Source organism: Eptatretus burgeri, chromosome 14, assembly GCF_056783735.1.
Source record: "Eptatretus burgeri isolate ZD-2024b chromosome 14, Ebu_testis_v1, whole genome shotgun sequence".
In the NCBI taxonomy this organism is placed as follows: domain Eukaryota; kingdom Metazoa; phylum Chordata; class Myxini; order Myxiniformes; family Myxinidae; genus Eptatretus; species Eptatretus burgeri.
Genome location: NC_140974.1, coordinates 15,928,352 through 15,950,968, shown reverse-complemented (window position 1 = coordinate 15,950,968; position 22,617 = coordinate 15,928,352). Strand labels below are relative to the sequence as shown.

Sequence of the window (22,617 nt, the reverse complement as noted above, 5' to 3'; positions counted from 1 at the left end):
AAGAGTCAGGCGTTGGAACCTGGGGAATAAAAGGGCGCACGAGATGCCAGGTTCGTTGGTTGTTGGTCGTCGAGTCGTATGGTCTCTTCGGGGGAGATTCGTCTCTTCGTGGCATTGGGGATTGCTGCTGCTCCGTGGTGTTAGAGCTCCGGGTGCCTTCCCTCTGGCTGCCAAGTCGTGAGGGTTGTGTGCGGTGTTCCAGGGTCGAGGCGCGCACGAGAGGAGAGTGCGGAAGAGAGCTCGCCAACAGTCGCACCACGAGGGTGCAGGTTACCAGCGTCGGTCAAGGGGGACCCATTCGGTCAGCCAAGTCCCACGCCATAAAGGCCCATGGGCCCAGTCTGACCCCCCTGTCTGTGGGGGTGGTCTTTTCTCTTCTTTTGTGTGAATGATGTGGCGCCGTGTCCACAAGTAAGCCTGTTAAGTGCCTGTGAAATAATAAGAATATTCGGTCATAGTGCTTTCCCTTGCTTTTGTTTGCCTTAGTCGTGTCTTTGTCCCCGTCCCGTGTATGCTTTTCTGTATGTACGTGCATGATTCTTCTATTGCATCATTGTATACGTGTTTCATTATAATAAATGTGCTTGGTTGAAATGTACCCCGTTCGTTGCGTCTTCTCCCTATTGAAAATGCCATTTTGCATCGCGGAATAAATAGCTGGGTTTTAAACACCCGTTAAATAGAATCGGATCCGGCGAGGTCGGGCGATAATACCCGCTCGGTTATCACTGCAGAACGGAACGGACCGCTTAAGCGGTTCGTGTCCCGAGCCGACCTGCGCCGAGGTACGGTCGCCCGGTCGGCTGCCCGTGCAGGTACTTAGGTTTATCGAATTCGGCGAGTGACTCTATCTTGCGCGGGTAAACAATTGGATCGGCCGTGGTGGGGTTGAAGACCCACCCGTGACAGGGTTCCGGCGTTGCTCCGGAAGGTCACGACTGATTGTCCGTCCGGGGGGCGAGCTGCTACTATTAGTGGAAAGCGGCAGTTCGCACGCCGGCAGGCGCGAATTCGTAACAATATATATATATATATATGTATATATATATATATATATATATGCATATATATATATATATATATATATATATATATATATTGTTGCGGATTCGCGCCCGCCGGCGTGCGGACGGCCACGTAACTCGAATCGCGGCGCGTCGCCCACCGGACGGACAATCCAGTCGTGACCCTCTCGGACTAACGCCGGGAACCAGTCACGGGTGGACCTTTCGGTCTCACCGCGATCGAGCCAATCAGCCCCCGCGTGGGATAGGGTTGCTCGCCAAATTCGAACTACCTAAGTACCCACGCGGAGGGTAGACCGGGCGATCGCACCTCGCCGCAGGTCGACTTCGGACACGGGCCACTTAAGCGACCCGTTCCGTACTATCAGAATAACCGAGCGGTGTTATCGTCGACCTCGACGGTTCGATTAATTATCGGGCGTATTCAGCCCACTACCAACCCTTTACGTGAAGCAAGATGGGGATTCAATGGAGGAAAAGACGAAGCGAAGCGGGAAACAGTTCAACAATAAAGCACATTTATTCGCGACGAACGGAAAGCACACAAATACAATTCCACCAAATGCACACAAAAAAGAAAACACAATTCCATTTACACAAAAAGCAAACATAAAAGTGAAAACACAGTGCAGAGCTAATACCGACTACCGAGCACACGGCAACACTTACACAATTCTACTTCACAGACGGCGTCGACAACACATACCCAAAACCAAGGAAAAGAAATACACTCAAGAATGAGGTAGGCCTGGGGCCGAGACCTGGTCGGGCCTACCCGTCTGGTGATGAGACGCGGAGCGGCGATGGCCCCGCAACCCGCGGGCCTCGTGGACAGTGCCTGGCAGGGGGGTGGGAACGGGGCCCCCTTGGTCGCACTATCTCAGCGCGGGGGGAAACAGGAGGGGGGGTTGCTGATGCTCGGGGTAGAGAGGATCTTTATTATGTGCGACGAGCGTCTCCACCTCGGCCAGGTCGCGCTGCCGGCCTCCCTCGGGCGCGCAGCTCCTTGCACGACGCGAGCACCCTTCGTCCGACTCGCCGCCTCTCCACAGCTCGTCCCCTCCGTTCCGACTCCAACGCACACGACGAGCAGCTCCACCGCCCGCGAAGTCTTGACTCTCTGTTCCGACTCCTTCGCCTCGTTCCGACCTTTACTACTCGTTCCGACTCCTTCCTTCCTCGTTCCGACTTTTACTACTCGTTCCGACTTTTACTACTCCTTTGACTGACGAACACCGTCCTTTTTATCCCCCCGTAACTTCGCCTTTGACCCCCTCCCTTTGACCTTTCAACTCGCTCCCCATTGGCTCGAGAAAAAGTGGGCGTGAAGGCTTTTTGATCCACAAATTTGCATATATCGATCGCCCTGGGGGCGGGGCCAGTCGCCCTCGCTCACCGATTGGACGGCAAAAGTGGGCGTGTGTCGTTTTCGATCCGTTTTTGAAGCAGAAAATCCGTGATTTTGTACACGCTGTTCAACGTGCGCCCTACACGAGTCCAGCATCGGTGCCCATGAGTGGCGCGAGATGACGGTGATGCGATGGTGGCGAGTTGTGACGGTAAAGGTCGTGGCGGTTGTGGTGAAGCGGCGTTGTGGTTGGTGGTTGTTGTTGTGGTTGTGATGGCGGGTGGTCCAAAATAAAGATAGTGAAAGAAAAACGGCTATCCTGAAGAGTCGCAGCACGTATAAATGACATGTATTCCCACTAGACAACGGGTTTGGGCCTAACTACACATGCACTTACCGAGATACCTCACCTAAGGGACCTGAATGGTGGTTTGCGAATTTGGTAACCACAACACTACCCCCTTCCCTTTTTACAGACTCGTCCCGAGTCGTCAAATTTTCGTGTGCCATCATGTGTAGTTTTCCCCTAGTACATTTTACCTACGGATCCCTGAGTGCGACATTCATGGTATTCGTGTCCCCAAAATAAATAACCTGAGGGCTGCGTAACTATCTAAACAAACTCACTCACACGGACGACTTAAATAAAATTGCCGGCGCTAGACAGACATGCCGGGGGCGCACTCATATGTACAGTACATCTTACCTTAACTTACAAATTTTACACTAAACCATGGCCCAGGATCAATGAACTCTGCAAAGAAAAGCAGTTAGCAGGGAGCCAGGCTGCCCACATGCAGTCTCTGACTCAAACAATGCAGGTGACAGGGAACGTGGCTGGCTGCTCACACGCAGTCCAAGGCCTTCCCTTTTGAACTGAACTCAGTGAACCACAACGGTGCTTGGGCTGCACAACGCAGTCTCCGTGCCAGCTCAAGTGGCACACGCAATGAGCACAACGAATGGATGCATGAATACAAACACGGTGCACGGGCCGCCACTGCAGGCCCGTGTTGTAGCTGCCAACAGGGCAGTTCTTGCAGCTTGCAAACTGTTGCCTTGATCCTGGCGCACATGGAAATGAACAGGGGGGGGGGGGGGGAAAGCAAAAATTGAACGGGACTGGTGAACGTGGGCAGTGGGCATGGCATGGCAAAGGCAAGCAGGCAAACACAGCCCGCAGAAGAAGGCTGCTGCAGGCAAACACAGCCCGCAGAAGAAGGCCGCTGCAGGCAAACACAGCCCGCAGAAGAAGACCGTTGCAGGCAAACACAGCCGGCAGAACCAGGCCGGCACAAGCCTCGAAGAAAAACAGCCAGCAGATGAACTGGCCGGCACAGGCCTTGCAGCACACAGCTGCCGATGAAGTTGGCCGGCCTCCGCCTTGAAGCAAAACACGGCCAGCCGATGAAGTTGGCCAGCCTTTGCCGTTCAATGGAGGTTGGTGGAGGGAGTGCGGTGGTGCTGGCCACTCGGAAGGCGGGCTCGGACCTACCTACCTGTCTCCCTCCCAACCTATCGCCTTTGCCTGTCACTGTACATACCCACTCCCTTAATTTGTCAAACCCCAATTTAGCCCCAACTTATTTTTTTTGTTGTTTTTATTTTTACTTCCCCTCTATAAATCGTCCCCTAACCCCCTTTATCGTCCTTGTTCGGCTAACCTATCCTGTCACCTAGCCTACTCCCAACCCCTACGTTCCCTTCCCGGAGGGGAATAAGGGAGAGCTAACGTCCTGTGTCGAGGCCCAACGAAGCCTCAGAATGGCCTCCCCAGAGTTCGGCGATCTAACCCAAAGTGGGTCCAGCGGCCCACAACGAGAGCGAGGGGATGGATGGTGCGGAGGGGTACATCTCCTAATCTACCCTAACCATTTAACTGTTAAACTACCCCGGGGCTTTCAACAAGCGCCTCTCGCTTAAACTATTGGTTCTAACAACCCAGATTCCCGTCGCCTGTGTTGGTGTCCTCACAATTTCGGGCCTCGCCCCCCCAATTTTCTCTCCGTGCCCTCACACGGTCTCCTGGCTGGGACACGTGGCTCCCTTTGGCAGGCACGACCCTCTGCCGATTCTCCCGCTATGGCACCCCCGGGCACTACACTGCCTCCGAGCCTACCAGCTCCCTAACACCGGGGAGTGGCCCCCATGGCACCTCCCCTGAAACGCACACGTGGCAGGCCGGCCTCCCGGGCCCCTTTCCGAGGGTCACCCGTGCCCACTGCACTGCCCACGCGGCTAATGGCGCCCCGGGCCCCCGCACCAAGCAGGCGCACCCGTGCCCACTACTCTATCCCGGCCCCCCATGGGCCCTTGGCCTACCGCGGCCGACTAGCCTGGTGCCCGGGGTACCCACTCAGCGATACTCACCTTTCGCAGCCACGCTCCCAAGCCCGTCAACAGGGCTCCTGCACCCCTCCAAATGGGTCTCGAGCCTACTTTCCCACCAACAACAAAACGACCTCCATTTTTCAATTTGACTAACCCCCTAACTCACTTTACTCTGACCCCGGGGTCCCTTGGGCGGGAGTCACTCCTCCCCCCCCAATCACTCATCGCACCATGCATTCCCCATTCACTCCACTCACACAGACCCGCTGGCCTCACTCACTCAACAAGTACTCACCTCTCAACTCTTCAACACTTCAACACACACACCACTGAACTCTGCCATCCTTCTAACTACATCCCCTAACTAACTCGTGCTCCCACGTCGACCCTTAAACTACAGCACGTTCCTTTTAACACTACGTAGCTAAACTACGTCCCCTCTACACATCCACAAGTCTGTCACTGTCTCCTAACTCATTTTATTTCCCAACCTAAATCTGACTACAATCCCTCTCACTAATCCATTCCACGGACTCCATGAGGACTTACCCCTGCCCCATGAAGTCGGTCTAACTAAGCTAACCCTTCCCCCTAACTAGTTTCCATCCTGTGCCCAGGTAAGGGGGTCTTTCACCCCTTGCCCAGGAATCCTGTACACCCGAAAGTGAGGCTTGCTTTTTTTTTTTTTTCATGCGCAGCACCTGCGCGGCAACTCAGAGCTCGCACACTTTGCACCTGCCCGTGACGTCATGCAGCTGCACGTGTTCCTCGTCCCTCCTTGGACGGGACCATCCGGCAGAGATACCACTCCTGCCGGATTCCAACCACACGTGCAGCCATGACGTCACCGTGCGCATAAAAAAAACACAAGCCCCACGTCTCGAGGGGTTTCCCACGCGAACACATGTGCTTTGCCCGTTGGAGCTTAACACACACGATCGCGTGGAGAACCCGTCCGGTCCAAATCCATTTACCTGCCTAAACTTTGTCCGTCCGCGGGATCGGCAAATCCACCGCGTGCGTTTCCGGACCGGGACTTCACTCTCGCAAGCGAGCACGTGGCGGTCTCGTGCGTTGCACAGCACGAACCGCGTGCTCACTGCCGGGTGAACCCGGTACGGTCCCCGAAACAACTACAGCCGCTACCCGGCTTTCTCTCCTCTGTCGCCGTCGTCGTCTCCATTCAACCCACGCACACCTGCGTGTCACGACGCACACAGTCCACACCATCACATTCACACCGGGAGATGCGGCTGCGTGCTCCCGCATGCCAACCGACATCTCCCTCTCATACCGCTCTCTCACACACACGGTCTCCCTGGCACACAGCGACCTTGCACACGGCCGTTCACTCACGTTTGCCATTTTCCTCACACAAACCATACCACTCACACGTGGTGCTCCATTCACTCGCGGGGGCACTCACCCGCGGTGCCTCACCCACGCACGCGAGGGCACTCAACCGCTGTTCCTCATCCACACACCGTGCCTCACTCATACACGCGGGGGCACTCACCCGCGGTACCTCACTCATACACACGGCGACACTCACACACGCGGTCTCTTCCACACAACGTCCCTCACTCATACACGCGGGGGCACTCAACCGCGGTGCCTCATCCACACACCGTGCCTCACTCATACACGCGGGGGCACTCACCCGCGGTACCTCACTCATACACACGGCGACACTCACACACGCGGTCTCTTCCACACAACGTCCCTCACTCATACACGCGGGGGCACTTAACCGCGGTGCCTCATCCACACACGCGGGGGCACTCACCCGCGGTTCCTCACTCATACTCCGTGCCTCATCCACACACGGCGTGCTGGGAAGCACGTACTGCGGCACCATCGCCACCACACCAATCACACACGGGGTCGCTTCCACACACGGGGACGCACTCACACCTTTCACCACACACACAGGGACAACCATACTGGGGATTCGTGTCCCCACAAGGGTCTCCGGGGCCTCCATACCCCCCAAGCTCTCCGTGCACCCGTCCACAGCACTCGTCCCCTCAACCTCGCAAAGCACGACCGAACTCACCTGGTCGTGACTCGCCTCAAGGGGGCATACTCCCTCCCCTCGTTCCTGGAGGAGGCCATCCAGGTGCTCGCACCGGGTCCCAACACGCTCCGCGAGCTCACCCCCATTGTCCTCCACTACCTCCGTGTGTGCGTGCGCGTCACTTACCCCGTCTTCATCGTGTAGTCTTCCCTCTATTTTTTCTGTCTCCCGTGTCTCTGCCAACTCTTCACCCTTTACCTCCCTTGTCTCAACTATTATTTCTGTTGTCGTCACCTCGTGTCTCGTCTCACACGTTTTGGTCTCCCCATTTAATTTTTCCCTTTCGGTCATCGTCACGACCCTCGCCCAACACGTTCCACGAATTATTTTTTCACCCGCCTCCACCGCGGGCCTGTCAGCCGTTGCACCCCCACCCAGCTCGTTTGCTCCCACACGTGGAGTCGCCATTTTAAGCTCCCTGCTCACTGCCTTCATGCCCGCCTGCAGGCATTGGCCCATGTTCTGCGTCTCACCCCGCAGCTCTTTCATGTTTGTTTCCATTCCGTTCATTTTTGTATCCATCTTTTCGTTTATTTGTTGTGTATTCGCATCCATCGTCGTTTTCACTTCATTCATTTGCTTGTTCATGTCTTTCATTTCGTTTTTTATTTCATTTGTCATTGCCGCCAGCATGGCGCATAGCTGGGCCACGTCGGGTGCACTCAGCTGAGCCGTTTCAGCAAGGGTTTTGGTGGAGAGGGGGGGGGAGGTGTCATACACTGCGGCCGCTGCCGCACCCATTTCGGGCTCTGGGTTTAGTTGGGCGAGTCCGTGTTCCTGCACAATCAACATTTCCTGCTCGGGGATTCCATCCTGGACCATGGACTCTACATTATTACACATATACATTTCTAATACCCCCGGCTCCCGCTCGCCTTGAGACGCCATCTTGCTTCTCGTGAAGGGTTAATTTGCTCGCTCGTAATTTGGAGGGAATCGGGGGTCGCTTCTCTCACCCCTGGACCGATTCCCGTGAATTTCGCTGGAGACAGGAGAGCCCGTTTTCCTGTTCTCCGATACCAGTGCCGAGAGGAGGGCGATGGATTTGTATCCCACTCCTGACACCAGTGTTGCGGTCTTCGCGCCCGCCGGCGTGCGACGGCCACGTAACTCGAATCGCGGCGCGTCGCCCACCGGACGGACAATCCAGTCGTGACCCTCTCGGACTAACGCCGGGAACCAGTCACGGGTGGACCTTTCGGTCTCACCGCGATCGAGCCAATCAGCCCCCGCGTGGGATAGGGTTGCTCGCCAAATTCGAACTACCTAAGTACCCACGCGGAGGGTAGACCGGGCGATCGCACCTCGCCGCAGGTCGACTTCGGACACGGGCCACTTAAGCGACCCGTTCCGTACTATCAGAATAACCGAGCGGTGTTATCGTCGACCTCGACGGTTCGATTAATTATCGGGCGTACTCAGCCCACTACCAACCCTTTACGTGAAGCAAGATGGGGGTTCAATGGGGAAAAAGACGAAGCGAAGCGGGAAACAGTTCAACAATAAAGCACATTTATTCGCGACGAACGGAAAGCACACAAATACAATTCCACCAAATGCACACAAAAAAGAAAACACAATTCCATTTACACAAAAAGCAAACATAAAAGTGAAAACACAGTGCAGAGCTAATACCGACTACCGAGCACACGGCAACACTTACACAATTCTACTTCACAGACGGCGCCGACAACACATACCCAAAACCAAGGAAAAGAAATACCCTCAAGAATGAGGTAGGCCTGGGGCCGAGACCTGGTCGGGCCTACCCGTCTGGTGATGAGACGCGGAGCGGCGATGGCCCCGCAACCCGCGGGCCTCGTGGACAGTGCCTGGCAGGGGGTGGGAACGGGGCCCCCTTGGTCGCACTATCTCAGCGCGGGGGAAACAGGAGGGGGGTTGCTGATGCTCGGGGTAGAGAGGATCTTTATTATGTGCGACGAGCGTCTCCACCTCGGCCAGGTCGCGCTGCCGGCCTCCCTCGGGCGCGCAGCTCCTTGCACGACGCGAGCACCCTTCGTCCGACTCGCCGCCTCTCCACAGCTCGTCCCCTCCGTTCCGACTCCAACGCACACGACGAGCAGCTCCACCGCCCGCGAAGTCTTGACTCTCTGTTCCGACTCCTTCGCCTCGTTCCGACCTTTACTACTCGTTCCGACTCCTTCCTTCCTCGTTCCGACTTTTACTACTCGTTCCGACTTTTACTACTCCTTTGACTGACGAACACCGTCCTTTTTATCCCCCCGTAACTTCGCCTTTGACCCCCTCCCTTTGACCTTTCAACTCGCTCCCCATTGGCCCGAGAAAAAGTGGGCGTGAAGGCTTTTTGATCCACAAATTTGCATATATCGATCGCCCTGGGGGCGGGGCCAATTCGCCCCTCGCTCACCGATTGGACGGCAAAAAGTGGGCGTGTGTCGTTTTGGATCCGTTTTTGAAGCAGAAAATCCGTGATTTTGTACACGCTGTTCAACGTGCGTCCTACACGAGTCCAGCATCGGTGCCCATGAGTGGCGCGAGATGACGGTGATGCGATGGTGGCGAGTTGTGACGGTAAAGGTCGTGGCGGTTGTGGTGAAGCGGCGTTGTGGTTGGTGGTTGTTGTTGTGGTTGTGATGGCGGGTGGTCCAAAATAAAGATAGTGAAAGAAAAACGGCTATCCTGAAGAGTCGCAGCACGTATAAATGACATGTATTCCCACTAGACAACCGGTTTGGGCCTAACTACACATGCACTTACCGAGATACCTCACCTAAGGGACCTGAATGGTGGTTTGCGAATTTGGTAACCACAACAATATATATATATATATATCTTCTTCTTCTTCTTCTCCTTTCGGCTGCTCCCGTTAGGGGTCGCCACAGCGGATCATCCGATCCGCATAGTGATTTGGCACATGTTTTACGCCGGATGCCCTTCCTGACGCAACCCTGGTCGCCTCTTACAACACAGGGATATGGTACACCTATTTTAACCGGGGTATACACCGGCCCAGTACACTGGTACTCATTTCGCCGACCTCGGAAGGATGACAGGCTGAGTCAACCCCCTGGTGTATTAATTCAGTGGCCCAACGGGGCTTGAACTCAGGACCTTTTGGATCCCAAGCCGCTGCCCAAACCACTGCGCCAACACACCAGGCTATATACAGAGATGCCAACTTTTGGAAATCAGAATTAGGGAGGATTTGCAACCGACACCAAATAATGTGCGCGAAGCGCACATCTCGAGCGCGGAGCGCTCGACCCTTGCGGCGGAGTCCAGGGCCCGCCTTAGGGCCCTGGAAGCTCTGGGGTTCCAGACGCTCTCTAGTGCCCTCTGAGCCCTATTTTGGAGCATTTAACATGTTAAGAATTCCCACTTTTTGAACAAAAAAGGGGAAAATTGTGCACTTTTTAATGTTACATGTATGTTAATATTAGTAAGTTAGGGGACAATCAAAGATTAACAAAAAGCACAAAAGAAGCAATATTTTTCTTACCTTACTGGCTGGTACTACTGCTGCTTGCTTTTTCCATGGCAGCTTTGCTGAGTGACAGCTGTGTGGCTCTTTTAGCCCTTCTGATTATGTCTTTGCTGTATTCTCTCTGGTAGCAAGGGGTGCTATGAGCTAGTTTTTCAATTAAGAGAGCTTCCAGGGTTTTGACACTCAAATTGGGACGAAATTCAGTTTGATTCTTCCGTACAAGACTGAGTGCCCGCTCACATGATGCGTTCGAATGAGGAATGACCAAGATTCCCTTCATCACTTTGCTCAAATTAGGATACTTCTTGGCACCAGTGCAGGGATCTGTGAGCTGTGAAATCCGATGCCACTGCTCATCCACTCTCACTGTCTCAGTAGCAATTGTAGCTATGGAGGCGTGTGCCTGGTCGTGAGCGAATTCACTCTCAAGAATGTCTATGTCACTATCACCGCCACTGAACAGACAGGGGAATTTCTTGATGAAAAACTCCACACAGTCAAACCCCACTTCTTGGTGTAGCTTAACATCCAGCACCTGAGCATGCTTGGCTCATTCATCATCTAGCGGCCAGGTTTTGAAGATGTAATTGCAGGCTTTCACATAATATGAGCGAACTGCACTGAAGAAACCTTGGATGTCTGACTCACTCAGAGTGAAGGTGGATTTCTTGAGACTCCTTTGTTCCCTTATATACAGTTTGGCATCGTTCCCAATCATGAGGTCCTCATCATTCTTCTGATGATGTCTGTCAGAGAAGGGTACATTTACCAGAGCAACCGATGACACCGATGGTTTCAAAAACCGTACGAAGATATCTTTCAGAAGACCATTCAATTCTCCGTGCAGGAGATGAATACAGGGTTCGTCTCTTTGGAGCAGAAGATTCCCCTTCTCAAAAAGCTTGTTAGCATATCGAAGGAAGAAACAATAGAGTTTTGTTTGTGGAGACAAGAACATCCTGTTGACACGTTTTTCTCTAGATTCCTGCACAGTGTTTGAGGAAGATGCGCTTTTAGTTGTAGAACTCGTAGTACACTTAGTCGCAGGGCGATCACACTTGCGTTTACTGCCAGCAGAAGAGGTCAGACTCGTAGTACCAGATCCAATTTTACGTTTGAGGAGAGAGCTTGAGGTAGGTGCAGCCAAGGAAGAAGACCTCTGATTCGAAGGTTTTGCTGAGCTTCTATCAAGTGATTTGGCAAAAGCAGAACTTAACTAGGGTCCTTCTTTGCCTGTAGATGGGACTATCACAGTCTTTCTCGACTCTGAAGGGATCTGCTTTGTAGATGAACGTGATGAATGGCCGGTGATGCTACCTGCTCTCAGCATTGGTTTTGGTGCTGTCCCTGCTGTCTTCTTCGCAGCAGATACTGCAGTGGTAGTGGTGAATGCTGCTCCACTAGTGCTTGATCCTGCAGTGCCAGTACTGGCAGTTGATACAGTGCCGTCCTTCTTGCTCGTTGTTAGAGTCTTGGCTACAGTTGGTTGCATTTTTCTTCGTACTTCTTCTTTGAAGAAGAGGCGAAGTGGCTCCCACTGTTCAATCAGCCTGTCTAGGCACTGACCAAGGGACAGCCACCTTGTTGCGACATGCTTCAGAATCTTGTGTGTCGAGGCATCACGGAGTTCTTGCAGTGCTTTCACTCCTTTGACGCGTTTACTACTTTTGTCCAAGTAGTAGTAAATATCGATGAGAAAGTCATCTAATTCAATGGGTAAGGCCTGAGCCGCCTTCTTGGCCGTATTGTGCATCATATGGCAAGGGCATCCCATGATGTAGCACTCTGGATTTTGTTTGTGGATATAAGCAGCGACTCCTTTGTGCTTGCCCACCATGACAGAGGCATTATCAGCACAAAAGGAAACACAATTTCCCCACGGAATTTTCCTGTCACTGAACTCATGATCAAGCAGTTTGAAAATGTTTTCTCCAGTGGAATCTTGTTTGCACGCAGGCAAACTTAGCAAACCTTGCTTCACAATCCCAGCACTGTTGTCATAGTACGAAATCAGGACAGGATATAGCTGGGCCTCACCACTGTCATCGCTACCGTCTGTAGCTAGGCTAAATGGAGCTAGTCTAGCAATATCGGCAATAGATGAAGCAGTAACATTTGACAACTCACCAATTATTGCTGAAGTTTTTGTTCTTGCACATCCATACTTTGAAGCAATTTTTGAATCTGGAAACATCTTTTGAAATAGAGGTCCAGCATGATCTGAGACTGATATGGGCAAGTTATGTTCCACAATAAATCCACTAAAGAGAAGTTCCGCTCGGGTAACATCCTCTTCCTCGCTTGTCCCTTGTTTGGTGAAATAATTCAGAAGTGTACCGGTACTCGTGCTCGAAGATCTCTCCTTTGCAATGTCTGTGTGCCGTTTGCTTCCAACGTGCTTCCGAATATCATCGCGACCTCCGTGCTCAACTGAAATATCAACGCTGCATACTGTACAATACGCATGATGAATTCCTCTTTCAGACTTTTGAATACACGGGTATTGGAGACTGTATTCGGTCTTGTACTTCTGAGACCATTTCTTGGTCTTCGTAAGCTTCTTTTCTGCCATTTCGTAATCAACATCGAGGGCTTGAAGCATCGGTAACTTCGAAGTGATTAGTGAACAGTGCAAAAATATCAAAATTTCGGGAGGATAAGGATAGTGATCGTAAGGGCGGGAGTTTGGGTGAATTTTCGGAAGCCTCCCGATGAAATCGGGAGGGTTGGCATCTGTGTATATATATATATATATATATATATATATATATATATATATATATACACATACATACATATATATATACATATATATATATATACATATATATATATATATATATATACATATATATATATATATATATATATATACATACATATATATATATACATACATATATATATACATATATATATATATATATATACACACATATATACATATATATATATATATATACACATATATATATACATACACATATATATATACACATATATATATATATACATACACATATATATATACACATATATATATATATACATATATATATATATACATATATATATATACATATATATATATACATATATATATATACATATATATATATACATACATATATATATATATATATATTGTTGCGGTCTTCGCGCCCGCCGGCGTGCGACGGCCACGTAACTCGAATCGCGGCACGTCGCCCACCGGACGGACAATCCAGTCGTGACCCTCTCGGACTAACGCCGGGAACCAGTCACGGGTGGACCTTTCGGTCACACCGCGATCGAGCCAATCAGCCCCCGCGTGGGATAGGGTTGCTCGCCAGATTCGAACTACCTAAGTACCCACGCGGAGGGTAGACCGGGCGATCGCACCTCGCCGCAGGTCGACTTCGGACACGGGCCACTTAAGCGACCCGTTCCGTACTATCAGAATAACCGAGCGGTGTTATCGTCGACCTCGACGGTTCGATTAATTATCGGGCGTATTCAGCCCACTACCAACCCTTTACGTGAAGCAAGATGGGGGTTCAATGGGGAAAAGACGAAGCGAAGCGGGAGAACAGTTCAACAATAAAGCACGTTTATTCTCGGCACACGGGAAGCACACAAATACAATTCCACCAAATGCACACAAAAAAGAAAACACAATTCCATTTACACAAAAAGCAAACATAAAAGTGAAGACACAGTGCAGAGCTAATACCGACTACCGAGCACACGGCAACACTTATACAATTCTACTTCACAGACGGCGCCGACAACACATACCCAAAACCAAGGAAAAGAAATACCCTCAAGAATGAGGTAGGCCTGGGGCCGAGACCTGGTCGGGCCTACCCGTCTGGTGATGAGACGCGGAGCGGCGATGGCCCCGCAACCCGCGGGCCTCGTGGACAGTGCCTGGCAGGGGGTGGGAACGGGGCCCCCTTGGTCGCACTATCTCAGCGCGGGGGGAAACAGGAGGGGGGTTGCTGATGCTCGGGGTATAGAGGATCTTTATTATGTGCGACGAGCGTCTCCACCTCGGCCAGGTCGCGCTGCCGGCCTCCCTCGGGCGCGCAGCTCCTTGCACGACGCGAGCACCCTTCGTCCGACTCGCCGCCTCTCCACAGCTCGTCCCCTCCGTTCCGACTTCAACGCACACGACGAGCAGCTCCACCGCCCGCGAAGTCTTGTCCCTCTGCTTCCGACTCTCCTTCGCCTCGTTCCGACCTTTACGACTCCCTTCTTCCTCGTTCCGACTTTTTACGACTCCTTTGTCTGACGAACACCGTCCTTTTATCCCCCCGTAACTTCGCCTTTGACCCCCTCCCTTTGACCTTTCAACTCGCTCCCCATTGGCCCGAGAAAAAGTGGGCGTGAAGGCTTTTTGATCCACAAATTTGCATATATCGATCGCCCTGGGGGCGGGGCCAATTCGCCCCTCGCTCACCGATTGGACGGCAAAAAGTGGGCGTGTGTCGTTTTCGATCCGTTTTTGAAGCAGAAAATCCGTGATTTTGTACACGCTGTTCAACGTGCGCCCGACACGAGTCCAGCATCGGTGCCCATGAGTGGCGCGAGATGACGGTGATGCGATGGTGGCGAGTTGTGACGGTAAAGGTCGTGGCGGTTGTGGTGAAGCGGCGTTGTGGTTGGTGGTTGTTGTTGTGGTTGTGATGGCGGGTGGTCCAAAATAAAGATAGTAAAAGAAAAACGGCTATCCTGAAGAGTCGCAGCACGTATAAATGACATGTATTCCCACTAGACAACGGGTTTGGGCCTAACTACACATGCACTTACCGAGATACCTCACCTAAGGGACCTGAATGGTGGTTTGCGAATCTGGTAACCACAACAATATATTGTTGCGGTATTCGCGACCGCCGGTGTGCTGACGGCCACGTAACTCGAATCGCGGCACGTCGCCCACCGGACGGACAATCCAGTCGTGACCGTCTCGGACTAACGCCGGGAACCAGTCACGGGTGGACCTTTCGGTCTCACCGCGATCGAGCCAATCAGCCCCCGCGTGGGATAGGGTTGCTCGCCAAATTCGACCTACCTAAGAACCCACGCGGAGGGTAGACCGGGCGATCGCACCTCGCCGCAGGTCGACTTCGGACACGGGCCACTTAAGCGACCCGTTCCGTACCATCAGAATAACCGAGCGGTGTTATCGTCGACCCCGACGGTTCGATTAATTATCGGGCGTATTCAGCCCACTACCAACCCTTTACGTGAAGCAAGATGAGGATTCAATGGGAGAAAAAGACGAAGCGAAGCGGGAGAACAGTTCAATAATAAAGCACATTTATTCGCGGCACACGGGAAGCACACATATTCAATTCCACCAAAAGCACACAAAAAAAAAGAAAACAATTCCATTTACACAAAAAGCAAATATAAAAGAGAAGACACAATGCAGAGCTAATACCGACTACCGAGCACACGGCAACACTTATACAATTCTACCTCACAGACGGCGCCGACAACACATACCCAAAACCAAGGAAAGAATACCCTCAAGGATGAGGCGGGCCTGAGGCCGAGACCGGGTCGCGCCTACCCGTCTGGTGATGAGACGCAGAGCGGCGATGGCGCCTCACTCCGCGGGCCTCGCGGACAGTGTCTGGCAGGGGGTGGGAAAGGGGCCCCCTTGGTCGCACTATCTCAGCGCGGGGGGAAACAGGAGGGGGTTGCTGATGCTCGGGGTATAGAGGATCTTTATTATCCCTGGTGTGCGTCTCCACCTCGGCCAGGTCGCGCTGCCGGCCTCCCTCGGGCATGCAGCTCCCGGCACCGACGCGAGCACCCCCTCGTCTGCCTTCGCCGCTGCCGCCTCTCCGCCTCTGGACTCTCCGACTCTGGACTCTTCTTTGGACTCTCCCGTTGGACTCTTCTTTGGACTCTCCCGTTGGACTCTTCTTTGGACTCTCCTCTTCTCGACTCTTCTTTGGACTCTCCTCGTTGTTCTCTCCTCTTCTCGACTCTCTTACTCTCCGCCTCTGGACTCTCCTCGTTGGACTCTCCTCAGCTTCTCCAGCTACTGCAGGCTTCGGGCTCCAGACTTCCACACGGCTCTGACTGACGAACACGGTCCTTTTATCCCCCCGTAGCTTCGCCTTTGATCCCCTCCCTTTGACCTTTCACCTCGCTCCCCATTGGCCCGAGAAAAAGTGGGCGTGAAGGCTTTTTGATCCACAAATTTGCATATATCGATCGTCCTGGAGGCGGGGCCAAATCGCCCCTCGCTCACCGATTGGACGGCAAAAAGTGGGCGTGTGTCGTTTTTGATCCGTTTTTGAAGCACAAAATCCGTGATTTTGTACACGCTGTTCGACGTGCGCCCTGCACGAGTCCAACACCGGTACCCACAGCGGGGCAAGAACGGTGGCGATGCTACGGTTGCGAGGTGTGACGGAAAGGTCGTGGCGGTTGTGGTGAAGCGGCGTTGTGGTTGGTGGTTGATGTTGTGGTTGTGGTGGTAATCATGGCGGTTGGTCCAAAATAAAGATAGTAAAAGAAAGACGGCTATCCTGAAGAGTCGCAGCACGCATAAATGACATGTATTCCCACTAGACAACGGGTTTGGACCTAACTACACATGTACTTACCGAGATACCTCACCTAAGGGACCTGAATGGTGGTTTGCGAATTTGGTAACCACAACACTATATATATATATATATATATATATATATATATATATATATATATATATATATATATATATATATATATATATATATATATGCATATATATATATATATATACATATATATATGCATATATATATATATATATACATATATATATATATATATATATATATATATATATATATATATATATATATATATATATATATATATATATATTCAACCAGAAGGCATGTGGTATAATCGGTGGGTAAATCAAAATATCTGGAGTGTGACGAGCACTCCCGCGATCTCCAAAGGACATAAAGTCCTACACCAAAGCGTCACCTCCAATCTGGAGGTTTCAGCACAGCGACTCTATCAAACAGACAATGATAACATGGTCAACATCATTTAAACATCAAATGGAGTCTACTGCACCACGTGCCTTCTGGTTGAATGGTTTGTGTTCATGGGAACAATCGTCTGGGTAGCAGATGGACGGTTGTTCACTGCGAATTATCTAACAAACGACACAGGTTGATTTTGGATGCATGGCACGTGAAGAGCCGGGAGGGTGGCCTAATTGGGGAGATGGTGGACATACCCACACAATACACACCTCTAATGTAAATGGCGAAAACTGGATGGTGCAAACGGATGGATAAGATGAGCAACAAGCAACACTCAATCCCAAACACCACATCCACATGTGCACAACACCCAACGAGAACATCAACACTCCCGCAACCAATACTTCATCATGCCCAACCCGGGCATGAAAACAGCCATGTAAAAAATGCCCCGTGCCCCGGAAACACAAAAACAACAACAAATGCACACATGTGCTCACAAACACCCATACAACACCAGATCATGTGTAAATAAAAACAAAAGGGCAAAAAAAAAATCGATGATGTGATTTGACGTTTGTTTTTGCTTTTGCGAAATAAAATTACAAAAATAAAAAAGTACTCCTCCATTTGACATCGAACACCAGGACGTGACCAGAAAATAATGCTCGTATCGAAATAAAAACCGGACACATGCCGAGGCCTGGGTAATATCGTGCCTGATGAAGCCAGGTGTGAAGCCGGCGAAACGTTGCCCGAAGAACGGCTCTGCTCTCGCTTTCTTGCTCAAATTAGCGGAGTCGATCTCATTTTTACTTTTGGTTGGAAGCGCCTTCTTCTTAAAAAAATAATAAACAGAAAAAAGAACTATATTCATATATATATAAAGTTGAAAGTGTGTCTGTCTGTGTGTCTGTGTGTGTGTTTCTCTGTGGCCTATGCACGCGAAAAGTACTGGACTGATCCTCACCAAACTTCACATGCTGACAGAACATGTACCCGGGAGTGTCCCGATGTAAAAAAATTGTACTTCCGACTTCCGGTTTCCGAATTATGACGTCATCACCTGATTTCGTAACGTTAATTTTTCAAGTTCAGCCAATTGACATGGGGCCAACGCCATTTGCAATAGAATGAAAAAATAATGCTACAGTCAATTGAAGACAATGACTTCCAACTTCCCGGTTTCCGAATTATGACGTCATCACCTGATTGCGTAACGTTAAATTTTCAAGTTCAGCCGATTGACATGGGGCCAACGCCATTTGCAATAGAATGAAAAAATAATGCTACAGTCAATTGAAGACAATGACTTCCGACTTCCCGGTTTCCAAATTATGACGTCATCACCTGATTGCGTAACGTTAATTTTTCAAGTTCAGCCGATTTACATGGGACCAACGGAATTTGCTAGAGAATGAGAAATTAATACTACAGTCAATTGAAGACAATGACTTCCGACATCCCGGTTTCCGAATTATGACTTGTGCATTCGACACACTTTTCGTAACGTTAATTTTTCAAGTTCAGCCGATTGACATGGGGCCAATGCCATTTGCAATAGAATGAAAAAATAGTGCTCCAGTTAATTCCGAATTCCCGTTTCCGAATTATGACATGCATTCGACACACTTATCATAGGCCCTATTCACATCAACAAACGCCTCTTTTAATGCATGATTAACACAAGTCATATTTTATTGTACATACAGGTAGTCGTCGACTTACGACCACGATCAGTTCCGACCGACAAATCGTAAGTCGACCAACCTTTATTTATAGTGTATAGGCCTATTCAAAAATTACCGTATGTATATTATACCGTATCCAGTACACACCAGATATGTTCAATGAGGCTCTGATATACATTGAAGATTTGGTATTATACATGAGCGGGAAAGATTTAACTAAGTGGGGATTCCCTCTTCTAATAGGTCTGAAAGCGCAACCATCAGTAGAGAGTGGTTCTGTGAAACAAACTACAACACAGATACTCATGCAAAGTTTGTTTCTGACAATGAGCCGCTTCTGGTACAGGATTAGAGTAATGCATATCAACTGATTTCTGAAGCGGTTCAAGAGGGAAGTGGTGTGATATTTTTCTTGGATGCCCCGGGTTGTACTGGCAAAACATTTGTCCTCAACCTTTTGCTTGCTAAGATGAGGAGCCAGAAAAAGATCGCATTAGCCGTTGCTTCATCCGGTATAGCCGCAACACTACTTTCACGTGGCTGCACAGCGCATTCTGCTTTCAAATTGCCTCTCGACTTAGCTACAATGGAATATCCAGTTTGTGGCATTGGCAAACAAACTGAAGCAGCAAAAGTGCTGAAGAATTGCGACCTCATAGTTTGGGATGAATGTACGATGTCGCCTAACGATGCATTTGAAGCATTAGATAGAACTATGCGAGATTTAAGAGTAGACCTGCCTATAGGTGGAGTTATGCTGGTTATTTCTGGCGATTTCAGACAAACTTTACCTGTAGTACCCCGTGGCACTCCAGCTGATGAAATGAAAGCCAGTATAAAATCTTAATACCTCTGGACATTCGTACAAACTATCCATCTAACAACAAACATGAGGGTCAAATTATATGGTGATTTAGATGCTGGCAATTTCGCACAATTACTTCTCAAACTTGGAAATGGTGAAATCCCGAACACAAATGATGTAATATCTATTCCTGATGACTGTGGTACAATAGTTTAATCTATGGAAGAATTAGAGGCTCATGTGTATCCCAATTTAGCGACTAAGTACAAAAACATACAGTGGCTCTGTGAAAGAACAATCCTGGCTCCACTTAATGAAACAGTCCGTGTAATAAACCATCAGTTATTACAAGTAGATCCAGGTGAACAACATAGTCACAAGTCTATTGACACCACACTGGATACTGAGCAAGCCATACATTATCCCACAGAATTTATAAACTCATTGGAATTACCAGGATTGCCTCCGTACAATCTGTCGTTAAAAGTTGGATGCCCTATTATGTTATTACTGAATCTAGATGCACCAAAACTTTGCAACGGAACTAAACTAATTGTGAAAAGACTACTACCACATGTAATTGAGGCCACTATCATGACAGGATGTGCGAAAGGAGAAGATGTATTCATTCCGCGAATTCCACTCATTCCATCAAATTCAACGATTGAATTTAAGAGACTACAATTTCCTGTATGCCTGTGCTTTGCGATGTCTATCAATCAGGCACAAGGACAGTCATTGAAAGTAGCAGGGCTGGAATTATCCACTCCTTGCTTTTCCCATGGTCATCTATATGTGGGATGCTCCAGAGTGGGATCATCGGAGGCTTTATACATATTGGCCCCAGAGGGGAAGACAGCAAATATTGTTTATCCTCGAGCACTCCACTAAAATTATTGAGCTACTTCAGTTATTTCATAAACGGGAATAGGATGTGCGATGAAGGAAATACATGTTGCTGGTGAAAAATAAAAATGGTGGTGGGAAATAAAAAAAAATGGTGGTGGTGGTTTGAATAAATACATATTACAGATATAAATAGAATGGTGATGGCGTATGGCGTATGTGTATAATATTTTATAATTAAATGGTTATGGGCTATGTAGATATTTTATAGAATGGTTATGGGCGTAGGTACATTGTAACTTCGTATACATAATATAACATAATTTTTTTATCAGGATAACAGACGTAAATAAATCTAATACGCTGGGCCAGGCTGGGTTATGCCCAACGTATAAATTAAGTCGCAAATGATGACATTAAACCAGCCTCACATTGTTGAGGCATTATGGTTTTTTATATGATGCGGCAATAAATCTTAACATTTTTGAACTCGAGTCTTCTGCATATAAAACATGGCGGGGAAAATATTGTTGTGGTTGACGAAATTCACAAACCACCATTCAGGTCCCTTAGGTGAGATATCTCGGTAAGTATATGTGTAGTTAGGCCCAAACCCGTTGTTTAGAGGGAATAAATGTCATTCATGCGGGCTGCGACCCTTTTAGATAGCCGTTTTTCTTTTACTATCTTTATTTTGGACCAACCACCACCACAACCACCACCAACCACGTCTCAACAGCCATCACACAACAACCACAAACCACAACGCCGCTTCACAACAACAACCACCAACCACAACGCTGCTTCACAACAACAGCCACGACCTTTACCGTCACAACTCGCCACCATCGCACCCCCACCATTCTCGCGCCACTCGTGGGCACCGATACTGGACTCGTGCAGGGCGCGCACCAAGCAGCGTATTCAAAAACATCACAGACTTTCCGCAGAAAAACGGATCAAAAACGACTCACGCCCACTTCTGTTCCGTCCTATCGGTGAGCGAGGGGCGATTTGGCCCCGCCTCCAGGGCGTTGGAGGGCGGTCGCTATATGCAAATTCATGGATCAAAAAGCATTCACGCCCACTTTTCCTCGGTCCAATGGGGAGCCAGTTAGAGGTGAAGGGTCGGAGGCAAAGGGTCATGGGTGAAAGAGCGAAGCCACGGGGCTTATATAAACGGCTGCGTTCGTCAGTAAAGGCAGTTGTGCGGAGTTCAAGAGAGTCGTCGGTGGAGCTGGAAAGAAGTGGGAGAATTCAAGAGTGAAGAGTTTGGACGAGCCAAGAGAGGAGACGGAGAGGGCGAGTAGACGGAGCTGTGGAGAGGTGGCGGCGGCGAAGGCGGACGGGACGAGGGGGTGCTCACGTCGGTGCCGGGAGCTGCAGAGGGAGAGGCCAGCAACGCGACCGAGGTCGAGGAGGAGACGCTCGCCGCGGGACCCGAGACAGGGTGATATCCTCCTTCCCCCGAGCATCAGCAACCCCCTCCTGTTTCCCCCCGCACTGAGATAGTGCGACAAAGGGGGCCCCTTTCCCACCCCCTACCAGACACTGTCCGCGAGGCCCGCGGAGTTGAGGCGCCACCGCCGCTCTGCGTCTCATCATCAGACGGTAGGCCCGACACGGTCTCGGCCCCAGGCCCGCCTACCCCCCTCATCCTGGAGGGTGGTTCTCTTTTCTTTTGCTTTGGGAATATGTGTTGTCGGCGCCGTCTGTGAAGTAAAATTGTATAAGTGTTGCCGTGTGCTCGGTAGTCGGATAGCTCTGCATTGTCTTCTTCTTTTACATGTGCTTTTGGTGGAATTGTATATGTGTGCTTCCCGTTCATCGCGAAATAAATGTGAGTTATGTTGAACTGTTTTCCCACTTCGCTTCGTCTTTTCTTTCATTGAATCTCCATCTTGCTTCACGTAAAGGGTTGGTCGTGGGCTAAAACGCCCGATAATTAATCGAACCGTCGAGGCCGACGAATAACACCACTCGGTTATCCCGATAGTATGGAACGGGTCGCTTAAAGTGGCCCGTGTCCGAAGTCGACCTGCGGC

The 22,617-nt window shown here is 50.1% G+C and overlaps 1 long non-coding RNA gene across 1 annotated transcript; it reads right to left on the bottom strand.

Moving 5' to 3' along the window:
- Positions 1 to 1,526: 1,526 nt before the first annotated feature.
- Positions 1,527 to 9,882, bottom strand: LOC147012705 (uncharacterized). Its single transcript, XR_015051036.1, has 2 exons — positions 8,903 to 9,882; positions 1,527 to 2,174 (listed from the first exon to the last, which is right to left on the bottom strand). It is a non-coding gene; the product is annotated as an uncharacterized LOC147012705 (long non-coding RNA).
- Between the last annotated feature and the right edge of the window lie 12,735 nt (positions 9,883 to 22,617).